The following is a 13,211-nucleotide window of genomic DNA, read 5'->3' on the forward strand; positions in this document are numbered from 1 at the left end:
TAAATCCTTGACACCTTAGGATCTATGGACCCCACAGGATCCCCACCTACCTCAACTTGCCTTCTTTCTTCTTCACACAATCCAATAACACTCTTCCCCAAACACCCTTCACCAATCAACTCAATCTCTCTTCCCAATTACCCTTTCACCACTCACATCCATCCACTCTTCCCCATAAATCCCACCTACCTTCAAAATTCAAAATCTCTTTCCCACCCAAACCCACCCTAAATGGCCGAACCTACTCCCTCTCCCTTCACTATATAAACCCCTCTATCCTTCTTCATTTTTACACACCACAACCCTCTCTTTTTCACCTTAGCCGAAACCACACACCTCTCCCTTTCTTCCATATCCTCCTCTTCTTCTTCTTTTCTTTCTTCTTTTGCTCGAGAGCGAGCAATATTCTAAATTTGGTGTGGCAAAAGCATAGCTTTTTTATTTTTCCATAACCACTTGTGGCACCTAAGGCCGGAGAAACCTCTAGAAAAGGGAAAGGGAAGACAAAAACTTCCACCTCCGAGTCATGGGAGATGGAGAGATTCATCTCAAAAGTCCATCAAGACCACTTCTATGAAGTTGTGACCAAGAAGAAGGTGATCCCTGAGGTCCCTTTCAAGCTCAAGAAAATGAGTATCCAGAGATCCAACATGAGATCCAAAGAAGAGGTTGGAAAGTTCTGACCAACCCCATTCAACAAGTCAGAATCCTAATGGTTCAAGCGTTCTATGCCAATGCATGGATCACTAGGAACCATGATCAAAGTATGAACTTGAATCCAAAAGTTATCTTACAATGGTTCGGGGGAAATACTTAGATTTCAGTCCGGAAAATGTGAGGTTGGCGTTCAATTTGTCTATGATGCAAGAAAACGCACGTCCCTACACTAGAAGGGTCAACTTTGATCAAAGGTTGGACCAAGTCCTTATTGACATATGTGTGGAAGGAGCTCAATGAAAAAGAGACTCAAGAGGCAAGCCGGTTCAATTAAGAAGACTGGACCTTAAGCATGTGGCTAGAGGATGGTTGGAGTTTATCCAACGCTCCATTATCCTCACTAGCAACTGATCTGAAGTTACTGTGGATTAGGTCATCATGATCCATAGCATCATGATTGGAGAGGAAGTAGAAGTTTATAAAGTCATCTCTCTTGAATTCTACAAAATATCCGAAAAGTCATCCACCATGGCAAGGCTAGCTTTTTGATAGCGCGAAATTGTGATCAATACTTTTCACAACTCAAATAATCCCCGGTGATGAAACCAAAAACTTGGTGTTCAATACCATGGCATAAACACAACTTCGCACAACTAACCAGCAAGTGTACTGGGTCGTCCAAGTAATAAACCTTACGCGAGTAAGGGTCGATCCCACAGAGATTGTTGGTATGAAGCAAGCTATGGTCACCTTGTAAATCTCAGTCAGGCAAACTCACATGGATATGGGTGATATGCGAATAAAACATAAAGATAGAGATAGAGATACTTATGTAATTCATTGGTAGGAATTTCAGATAAGCGTATGAAGATGCTGTCCCTTTCGTCTCTCTGCTTTCCTACTGTCTTCATCCAATCCTTCTTACTCCTTTCCATGGCAAGCTTAAGCAAGGGTTTCACCGTTGTCAGTGGCTACCTCCCATCCTCTCAGTGGAAATGTTCAACGCACCCTGTCACGGCACGGCTATCCATCTGTCGGTTCTCGATCAGGCCGGAATAGAATCCAATGATTCTTTTGCGTCTGTCACTAACGCCCCGCCCTCAGGAGTTTGAAGCACGTCACAGTCATTCAATCATTGAATCCTACTCAGAATACCACAGACAAGGTTAGACCTTCCGGATTCTCTTGAATGCCGCCATCAGTTCTAGCCTATACCACGAAGACTCTGATCTCACGGAATGGCTGGCTCGTTTGTCAGGCGAGCACTCGGTTGTCAGGCGATCAACCATGCATCGTGTATCAGGAATCCAAGAGATATTCACCCAATCGAAGGTAGAACGGAGGTGGTTGTCAGTCACACGTTCATGGGTGAGAATGATGATGAGTGTCACGGATCATCACATTCATCAAGTTGAAGAACAAGTGATATCTTAGAACAAGAACAAGTGGAATTGAATAGAAGAACAATAGTAATTGCATTAATACTCGAGGTACAGCAGAGCTCCACACCTTAATCTATGGTGTGTAGAAACTCCACCGTTGAAGATACATAAGAACAAGGTCTAGGCATGGTCGAATGGCCAGCCTCCCAATGATCTAAGATAGCTTAAGAACAAAGATAGCTACCCCGATCTCTGTCAATACAATAGTAAAATGTCCTACTTATAGAGAACTAGTAACCTAGGGTGTACAGAGATGAGTAAATGACATAAAAATCCACTTCCGGGCCCACTTGGTGTGTGCTTGGGCTGAGCATTGAAGCATTTTCGTGTAGAGACTCTCCTTGGAGTTAAACGCCAGCTTTTATGCCAGTTTGGGCGTTTAACTCCCATTTTGGTGCCAGTTCCGGCGTTTAACGCTGGGATTTCTGAGGGTGACTTTGAACGCCGGTTTGGGCCATCAAATCTTGGGCAAAGTATGGACTATCATATATTGCTGGAAAGCCCAGGATGTATACTTTCCAACGCTGTTGAGAGCGCGCCAATTGGGCTTCTGTAGCTCCAGAAAATCCACTTCGAGTGCAGGGAGGTCAGAATCCAACAGCATCTACAGTCCTTTTCAGTCTCTGAATCAGATTTTTGCTCAGGTCCCTCAATTTCAGCCAGAAAATACCTGAAATCACAGAAAAACACACAAACTCATAGTAAAGTCCAGAAAAGTGAATTTTAACTAAAAACTAATAAAAATATACTAAAAACTAAATAGATCATACTAAAAACATACTAAAAACAATGCCAAAAAGCGTACAAATTATCCGCTCATCACAACACCAAACTTAAATTGTTGCTTGTCCTCAAGCAACTGAAAATTAAATAAGATAAAAAGAAGAGAATATGCAATGAATTCCAAAAACATCTATGAAGATCAGTATTAATTAGATGAGCGGGGCTTTTAGCTTTTTGCCTCTGAACAGTTTTGGCATCTCACTCTATCCTTTGAAATTCAGAATGATTGGCTTCTTTAGGAACTCAGAATCCAGATAGTGTTATTGATTCTCCTAGTTAAGTATGATGATTCTTGAACACAGCTACTTATTGAGTCTTGGCCGTGGCCCAAAGCACTCTGTCTTCCAGTATTACCACCGGATACATACATGCCACAGACACATAATTGGGTGAACCTTTTCAGATTGTGACCCAGCTTTGCTAGAGTCCCCAATTAGAGGTGTCCAGGGTTCTTAAGCACACTCTTTCTGCCTTGGATCACAACTCTATTTTTCTTTTTCTCTTTTCTTTTTTTTTTCGTTTTTCTCTTTTTTTTCGAAATTTTCTTCTTCTTTTTTTTTTCATTGCTTTTTCTTGCTTCAAGAATCATTTTTATGATTTTTCAGATCCTCAGTAATATGTCTCCTTTTTCATCATTCTTTCAAGAGCCAACATTCATGAACCACAAATTCAAAAGACATATGCACTGTTTAAGCATACATTCAGAAAACAAAAGCATTGCCACCACATCAAAATAATTAAACTGTTATAAAATTCAAAATTCATGCAATTCTTATCTTTTTCAATTAAGAACATTTTTTTATTCAAGAAAGGTGATGGATTCATAGGACATTCATAACTTTAAGGCATAGACACTAAGACACTAATGATCACAAGACACAAACATAGATAAACATAAGCATAATTTTCGAAAAACAGAAAAATAAAGAACAAGGAAATTAAAGAACGGGTCCACCTTAGTGATGGCGGCTCTTTCTTCCTCTTGAAGATCCTATGGAGTGCTTGAGCTCCTCAATGTCTCTTCCCTGTCTTTGTTGCTCTTCTCTCATGATTTTTTGATCTTCTCTAATTTCATGGAGGATGATGGAGTGTTCTTGATGCTCCACCCTTAGTTGTCCCATGTTGGAACTCAATTCTCCTAGGGAGGTGTTTAGTTGCTCCCAATAGTTTTGTGGAGGAAAGTGCATCCCTTGAGGAATCTCAGGGATCTCATGATGAGTGGGGTCTCTTGTGTGCTCCATCCTCTTCTTAGTGATGGGCTTGTCCTCATCAATGGGGATGTCTCCCTCTATGTCAACTCCAACTGAATAACAGAGGTGACAAATGAGATGAGGGAAGGCTAACCTTGCCAAGGTAGAGGACTTGTCCGCCACCTTATAGAGTTCTTGAGCTATAACCTTATGAACTTCTATTTCTTCTCCAATCACGATGCTATGGATCATGATAGCCCGGTCTATAGTAACTTCGGACCGGTTGCTAGTGGGAATGATTGAGCGTTGGATGAACTCCAACCATCCTCTAGCCACGGGTTTGAGGTCATGCCTTCTCAATTGAACCGGCTTCCCTCTTGAATCTCTCTTCCATTGGGCGCCCTCTTCACATATGACTGTGAGGACTTGGTCCAACCTTTGATCAAAGTTGACCCTTCTAGTGTAAGGATGTTCATCTCCTTGCATCATAGGCAAGTTGAATGCCAACCTTACATTTTCCGGACTAAAATCTAAGTATTTCCCCCGAACCATAGTAAGATAATTCTTTGGATCCGGGTTCACACTTTGATCATGGTTCTTGGTGATCCATGCATTGGCATAGAACTCTTGAACCATTAAGATTCCGACTTGTTGAATGGGGTTGGTAAGAACTTCCCAACCTCTTCTTTGGATCTCATGTCGGATCTCCGGATATTCACTCTTTTTGAGTGAAAAAGGGACCTCGGGGATCACCTTCTTCAAGGCCACAACTTCATAGAAGTGGTCTTGATGCACCCTTGAGATGAATCTCTCCATCTCCCATGACTCGGAGGTAGAAGCTTTTGCCTTCCCTTTCCTCTTTCTAGAGGTTTCTCCGGCCTTGGATGCCATAAATGGTTATGGAAAAACAAAAAACAATGCTTTTACCATACCAAACTTAAAAGGTTTGCTCGTCCTCGAGCAAAAGAAGAAAGAAGAGAGTAGAAGAAGAAGAAATGAGGAAGAAGGGAATGGCTATGTGTTCGGCCAGAAAGGGGGAGAAGTGGTGGTTAGGTTGTGTGAAAATGAAGGAGTGAAGAAGGGTTTATATAGGAGTGGGGGAGGGCTTGGTTCGGTCATGTATGGGAGGGTTTGGGAGGGAAAGTGGTTTGAATTTGAATGGTGAGGTAGGTGGGGTTTTATGAAGGATGGATGTGAGTGGTGAAGAGAAAGATGGGATTTGATAGGTGAAGGGTTTTTGGGGAAGAGGTGTTGAGGTGATTGGTGAATGGGTGAAGAAGAGAGAGAGTGGTAGGGTAGGTGGGGATCCTGTGGGGTCCACAGATCCTGAGGTGTCAAGGAAAAGTCATCCCTGCACCAAATGGCAAGCAAAATTACATTTTGAGCCAATTCTGGCATTAAACGCCGGGCTGGTGCCCATTTCTGACGTTTAACGCCAGCTTCTTGCCCTTTTCTGGCGTTTAACGCCAGTCTGGTGCCCCTTTCTGGCGTTAAACGCCCAGAATGGTGTCAGACTGGGCGTTAAACGCCCAACAGCTAGCCTTACTGGCGTTTAAACGCCAGCATGCTCTCCTCCAGGATGTGCTGTTTTTCTTTCTGCTTTTCATTCAGTTTTTGCTTTTTCCATTGATTTTGTGACTTCTCATGATCATCAACCTACAAAAAAAACATAAAATAACAAAAGAAAATAGTTAATTATAAAACATTGGGTTGCCTCCCAACAAGCGCTTCTTTAGTGTCAGTAGCTTGACAGAGGACTCTCATGGAGCCTCACAGATACTCAGAGCAATGTTGGAACCTCCCAACACCAAACTTAGAGTTTGAATGTGGGGGTTCAACACCAAACTTAGAAGTTGGTTGTGGCCTCCCAACACCAAACTTAGAGTTTGACTGTGGGGGCTCTGTGTGGCTCTGTTTTGAGAGAAGCTCTTCATGCTTCTTCTCCATGGTGACAGAGGGATATCCTTGAGCCTTAAACACCAAGGATTCTTCATTCACTTGAATGATCAACTCTCCTCTATCAACATCAATCACAGCCTTTGCTGTGGCTAGGAAGGGTCTGCCAAGGATGATGGATTCATCCATGCACTTCCCAGTCTCTAGGACTATGAAATCAACAGGGATGTAATGGTCTTCAACTTTTACCAGAACATCCTCTACAAGTCCATAGGCTTGTTTTCTTGAGTTGTCTGCCATCTCTAGTGAGATTTTTGCAGCTTGCACCTCAAAGATCCCTAGCTTCTCCATTACAGAGAGAGGCATGAGGTTTACACTTGACCCTAAGTCACACAAGGCCTTCTTGAAGGTCATGGTGCCTATGGTACAAGGTATTGAAAACTTCCCAGGATCCTGTCTCTTTTGAGGCAGTTTCTGCCTAGACAAGTCATTCAGTTCTTTGGTGAGCAAAGGAGGTTCATCCTCCCAAGTCTCATTTCCAAATAACTTGTCATTTAGCTTCATGATTGCTCCAAGGTATTTAGCAACTTGCTCTTCAGTGACATACTCATCCTCTTCAGAGGAAGAATACTCATCAGAGCTCATGAATGGCAGAAGTAAGTCCAATGGAATCTCTATGGTCTCATTTTGAGCCGCAGATTCCCATGGTTCCTCATTGGGGAACTCATTGGAGGCCAGTGGACGTCCATTGAGGCCTTCCTCAGTGGCGTTCATTGCCTCTCTTTCCTCTCCAAATTCGGCCATGTTGATGGCTTTGCACTCTCCTTTTGGATTTTCTTCTGTATTGCTTGGGAGAGTACTAGGAGGGAGTTCAGTAATTTTCTTGCTCAGCTGACCCACTTGTGCCTCCAAGTTTCTAATGGAGGACCTTGTTTCAGTCATGAAACTTTGAGTGGTTTTGATTAGATCAGAGACCATGGTTGCTAAGTCAGAGTTATTCTGCTTAGAACTCTCTATCTGTTGCTGAGAAGATGATGGAAAAGGTTTGCTATTGCTAAACATGTTTCTTCCACCATTATTATTGTTGAAACCTTGTTGAGGTCTCTGTTGATCCTTCCATGAAAAATTTGGATGATTTCTCCATGAAGGATTATAGGTGTTTCCATAGGGTTCTCCCATGTAGTTCACCTCTTCCATTGAAGGGTTCTCAGGATCATAAGCTTCTTCCTTAGATGAAGCTTTCTTAGTACTGCTTGGTGCATTTTGCATTCCAGACAGACTTTGAGAAATCATATTGACTTGTTGAGTCAATATTTTGTTCTGAGCCAATATGGCATTCAGAGTGTCAATCTCAAGAACTCATTTCTTCTGACTAGTCCCATTGTTCACAGGATTCCTTTCAGAAGTGTACATGAATTGGTTATTTGCAACCATTTCAATCAGCTCTTGAGCTTCTGTAGGCGTCTTCTTCAGATGAAGAGATCCTCCAGCAGAGCTATCCAAAGACATTTTGGATAGTTCAGACAGACTATCATAGAAAATACCTATGATGTTCCATTCAGAAAGCATATCAGATGGACACTTTCTGATTAATTGTTTGTATCTTTCCCAAGCTTCATAGAGGGATTCTCCTTCCTTCTGTCTGAAGGTTTGGACTTCCACTCTAAGCTTACTCAATTTTTGAGGTGGAAAGAACTTTGCCAAGAAGGCATTGACTAGCTTTTCCCAAGAGTCTAGGCTTTCTTTAGGTTGAGAGTCCAACCATGTTCTAGCTCTGTCTCTTACAGCAAAAGGGAATAGCATAAGTCTGTAGACCTCAGGGTCAACCCCATTAGTCTTGACAGTGTCACAGATTTGCAAGAACTCAGCCAAAAACTGATGAGGGTCTTCCAATGGAAGTCCATGGAACTTGCAATTCTGTTGCATTAGAGAAACTAATTGAGGCTTAAGCTCAAAGTTGTTTGCTCCAATGGCAGGGATAGAGATGCTTCTCCCATAGAAGTCGGGAGTAGGTGCAGTAAAGTCACCCAGCACCTTCCTTGCATTGTTGGCATTGTTGTTGTTTTCGGCTGCCATTTGTTCTTCTTCTTTGAAGATTTCTGTTAGGTCCTCTACAGAGAATTGTGCCTTAGCTTTTCTTAGCTTTTCGCTTCAAGGTCCTTTCAGGTTCAGGATCAGCCTCAACAAGAATGCTTTTGTCTTTGCTCCTGCTCATATGAAAGAGAAGAGAACAAGAAAATGTGAAATCCTCTATGTCACAGTATAGAGATTCCTTGAGGTGTCAGAGGAAAAGAAAAGTAGAAGGCAGAGGTAGATAATTCGAACTTATCAAAGAAGATGGAGTTCAAATTTTTGCATTAAGGAATAGTGTTAGTCCATAAATAGAAGGATGTGAGAAGAAGGGAAGTAATTTTCGAAAATTAAGTAAAAGATTTTGAAAACATTTTGAAAAAAAACACTACTTGATTTTCGAAAATAAAAGTGGGAAAGAAGTAAAGTGATTTTGAAAAAGATTTTGAAATTAGAAATAAAAAAGATTTGATTGAAAACTATTTTAAAAAAAATGTGATTGAGAAGATATGATTTGAAAAACATTTTAAAAGATTTGATTTTGAAAATTAATGACTTGGCTATCAAGAAATGATATGATTCAAACATTAAACCTTTCTCAACAGAAAAGGCAACATACTTGAAATGTTGAATCAAATCATTAACTGGTAGCAAGTATCTTTGAAAAAAAGAAAGAAATTGATTTTGGAAAAGATTTGATTGAAAAAAAAAGATTTGATTTTGAAAAGATTTTGAAAACTTGAAAAAAAATTGATTTGAAAACAAAATCTTCCCTCTTGTGCCATCCTGGCGTTAAACGCCCAGAATGGTGCACATTCTGGCGTTTAACGCCCAAAATGCTACCTTTTTGGGCGTTAAACGCCCAACCAGGTACCCTGGCTGGCGTTTAAACGCCAGTCTGTCTTCTTCACTGGGCATTTTGAACGCCCAGCTTTTTCTGTGCAATTCCTCTGCAGTTTGTTCTGAATCTTCAATTCTCTTGTATTATTGACTTGAGAAGACACAAATTAAAAATATTTTTGGATTTTTAATAATGAAGAATAATCAAAATGCAACTAAAATCAAATAACAATGCATGCAAGACACCAAACTTAGCAGTTTGTATACTACTGACACTAATGAGAATGCATATGAGACACATAAACACTCAAGTCAAAAGAATTCAAAGATCAGAGTAAGAAATCATCAAGAACAACTTGAAGATTAATGAAGACACATGCATGAGTGCAAGAAGAACAAAAACATGCAATTGACACCAAACTTAAAATGAGACTCTAGACTCAAACATGCAATATTTTTTGGTTTTTATAATTTTGTAAATTTTTTTGGATTTTCGAAAATTAAGTGGAAAAAGGTATCAAAATTCTTAATGAGAATTCCAGGAATCATGCAATGTTTAGTCTAAGACTCCGGTCCAGGAATTAGACATGGCTTCACAGCCAGCCAAGCTTTCAAAGAAAGCTTCGGTCCAAAACACTAGACATGGCCAATGGCAAGCCAAGCCTTAGCAGATCACTGCTCTAAAAGCAAGATTGATAGAAATCAACAAGCTTTTGTGATGATAAGTTGAAATCTCGGTCCAATGAAATTAGACATGGCCTCTCAGCCAGCCAGACTTCAACAAATCATCATGAAACTCTAGAATTCATCTTCAAGAATTCCGAAAAAAAATACCTAATCTAAGCAACAAGATGAACCGTCAGTTGTCCAAACTCAACAATCCCCGGCAACGGCGCCAAAAACTTGATAGCGTGAAATTGTGATCAATACTTTTCACAACTCAAATAATCCCCGGTGATGAAACCAAAAACTTGGTGTTCAATACCATGGCATAAACACAACTTCGCACAACTAACCAGCAAGTGTACTGGGTCGTCCAAGTAATAAACCTTACGCGAGTAAGGGTCGATCCCACAGAGATTGTTGGTATGAAGCAAGCTATGGTCACCTTGTAAATCTCAGTCAGGCAAACTCACATGGATATGGGTGATATGCGAATAAAACATAAAGATAGAGATAGAGATACTTATGTAATTCATTGGTAGGAATTTTAGATAAGCGTATGAAGATGATGTCCCTTTCGTCTCTCTGCTTTCCTACTGTCTTCATCCAATCCTTCTTACTCCTTTCCATGGCAAGCTTAAGCAAGGGTTTCACCGTTGTCAGTGGCTACCTCCCATCCTCTCAGTGGAAATGTTCAACGCACCCTGTCACGGCACGACTATCCATCTGTCGGTTCTCGATCAGGCCGGAATAGAATCCAATGATTCTTTTGCGTCTGTCACTAACGCCCCGCCCTCAGGAGTTTGAAGCACGTCACAGTCATTCAATCATTGAATCCTACTCAGAATACCACAGACAAGGTTAGACCTTCCGGATTCTCTTGAATGCCGCCATCAGTTCTAGCCTATACCACGAAGACTCTGATCTCACGGAATGGCTGGCTCGTTTGTCAGGCGAGCACTCGGTTGTCAGGCGATCAACCATGCATCGTGTATCAGGAATCCAAGAGATATTCACCCAATCGAAGGTAGAACGGAGGTGGTTGTCAGTCACACGTTCATGGGTGAGAATGATGATGAGTGTCACGGATCATCACATTCATCAAGTTGAAGAACAAGTGATATCTTAGAACAAGAACAAGCGGAATTGAATAGAAGAACAATAGTAATTGCATTAATACTCGAGGTACAGCAGAGCTCCACACCTTAATCTATGGTGTGTAGAAACTCCACCGTTGAAAATACATAAGAACAAGGTCTAGGCATGGCCGAATGGCCAGCCTCCCAATGATCTAAGATAGCTTAAGAACAAAGATAGCTACCCCGATCTCTGTCAATACAATAGTAAAAGGTCCTACTTATAGAGAACTAGTAACCTAGGGTGTACAGAGATGAGTAAATGACATAAAAATCCACTTCCGGGCCCACTTGGTGTGTGCTTGGGCTGAGCATTGAAGCATTTTCGTGTAGAGACTCTCCTTGGAGTTAAACGCCAGCTTTTATGCCAGTTTGGGCGTTTAACTCCCATTTTGGTGCCAGTTCCGGCGTTTAACGCTGGGATTTCTGAGGGTGACTTTGAACGTCAGTTTGGGCCATCAAATCTTGGGCAAAGTATGGACTATCATATATTGCTGGAAAGCCCAGGATGTCTACTTTCCAACGCCGTTGAGAGCGCGCCAATTGGGCTTCTGTAGCTCCATAAAATCCACTTCGAGTGCAGGAAGGTCAGAATCCAACAGCATCTGCAGTCCTTTTCAGTCTCTGAATCAGATTTTTGCTCAGGTCCCTCAATTTCAGCCAGAAAATACCTGAAATCACAGAAAAATACACAAACTCATAGTAAAGTCCAGAAAAGTAAATTTTAACTAAAAACTAATAAAAATATACTAAAAACTAACTAGATCATACTAAAAACATACTAAAAACAATGCCAAAAAGCGTACAAATTATCCGCTCATCACTTTTCCTCATCTTATTTGCCATCTATGCTACTCAGCTGGAGTTATCATAGAAGGAGACATCCTCATTGAAGAGGACAAGCCCATCACTAAAAAAAGGATGGAGCAAACAAGAGAGGCCATCCATGGATCTCAAGAGATGCATGAGGAAGCTCTCCTTGAGATGCCTCAAAGGATGCATTTTCCTCCAAATAACTATTGGGAACAACTCAACATTTCTCTAGAAGACTTGAGTTATAACATGGACCAACTAAGGGTAGAACACCAAGAGCACTCCATCATTCTCCATGAGATTAGAGAAGATCAAAGAGCAATGAGGGAGGAGCAACAAAGGCAAGGAAGAAACATAGAAGAGCTCAAGGACATCATTGGTCCTTCAAGAAGAAGGTGCCACCATCACTAAGGTGGACTCATTCCTTGTTCTTATTTCTCTATTTTTTGGTTTTTAAGCTTCATGTTTATCTATATTTGTGTCTTTACTACATGATCATTAGTGTCTAGTAACTATGTCTTAAGGCTATGAATAATTCCATGAATCTTTCACCTCTCTTAAATGAAAAATGTTTCTAATTCAAAAGAACAAGAAGTACATGAGTTTTGAATTTATCCTTGAAATTAGTTTAATTATATTAATGTGGTGACAATACTTTTTGTTTTCTGAATGAATGCTTGAACAGTGCATATTTTTTATCTTGTTATTTATGAATATTAAAATTGTTGGATCTTGAAAGAATGATGAACAAGAGAAATGTTATTGATGATCTAAAAAATCATAAAATTGATTCTTGAAGCAAGAAAAAGTAGTGAAGAACAAAGCTTGTGAAAAAAATGCGAAAAAAATAGAAAGAAAAAGAAAAAGCAAGCAGAAAAAGCCAATAGTCCTTAAAACCAAAAGGAAAGGGTAAAAAGGACCCAAGGCATTGAGCATCAATGGATAGGAGGGCCCAAGGAAATAAAATCCAGGCCTAAGCGGCTAAATCAAGCTGTCCTTAACCATGTGCTTGTGGCATGCAGGTCCAAGTGAAAAGCTTGTGACTGAGTGGTTAAAGTTGTGATTCAAAGCAAAAAGATTGTGCACCAAAAAGAGTGTGCTTAAGAGCTCTGGACACCTATAATTGGGGACTTTAGCAAAGCTGAGTCACAATCTGAAAAGGTTCACCCAGTCATGTGTCTGTGGCATTTATGTATCCGGTGGTAATACTGGAAAACAAAGTGCTCAGGGCCACAGCCAAGACTCATAAAAATAGATGTGTTCAAGAATCAACATACTTAACTAGGAGAATCAATAAACACTATCTGAACTCTGAGTTCCTATAGATGCCAATCATTCTAAACTTCAAAGGATAAAGTGAGATGCCAAAACTGTTCAGAGGCAAAAAGCTACAAGTCCCGCTCATCTAATTATAACTAATCTTCATTGATATTTTGAGATTTATAGTATATTCTCTTCTTTTTATCCTATTTAATTTTCAGTTGCTTGGGGACAAGCAACAATTTAAGTTTGGTGTTGTGATGAGCGGATAATTTATACGCTTTTTGGCATTATTTTTAGGTAGTTTTTAGTAGGATCTAGCTACTTTTGGGGATGTTTTCATTAATTTTTATGCTAAATTCACATTTTTGGACTTTACTATGAGTTTGTGTATTTTTCTGTGATTTCAGGTATTTTCTGGCTGAAATTGAGGGACCTGAGCAAAACTCTGATAAGGAGGT

The 13,211-nt window shown here is 40.5% G+C and overlaps 1 non-coding gene across 1 annotated transcript; it reads left to right on the plus strand.

The window, feature by feature from the left end:
• The first annotated feature begins 7,531 nt into the window (after window positions 1-7,531).
• On the plus strand, window positions 7,532-7,639 carry LOC112804238 (small nucleolar RNA R71). Its single transcript, XR_003202854.1, has one exon. It is a non-coding gene; the product is annotated as a small nucleolar RNA R71 (small nucleolar RNA).
• The last annotated feature ends 5,572 nt before the right edge of the window (window positions 7,640-13,211 follow it).

The sequence above is a fragment of the Arachis hypogaea genome, chromosome 5 (genome assembly GCF_003086295.3).
Source record: "Arachis hypogaea cultivar Tifrunner chromosome 5, arahy.Tifrunner.gnm2.J5K5, whole genome shotgun sequence".
Classification (NCBI taxonomy): domain Eukaryota; kingdom Viridiplantae; phylum Streptophyta; class Magnoliopsida; order Fabales; family Fabaceae; genus Arachis; species Arachis hypogaea.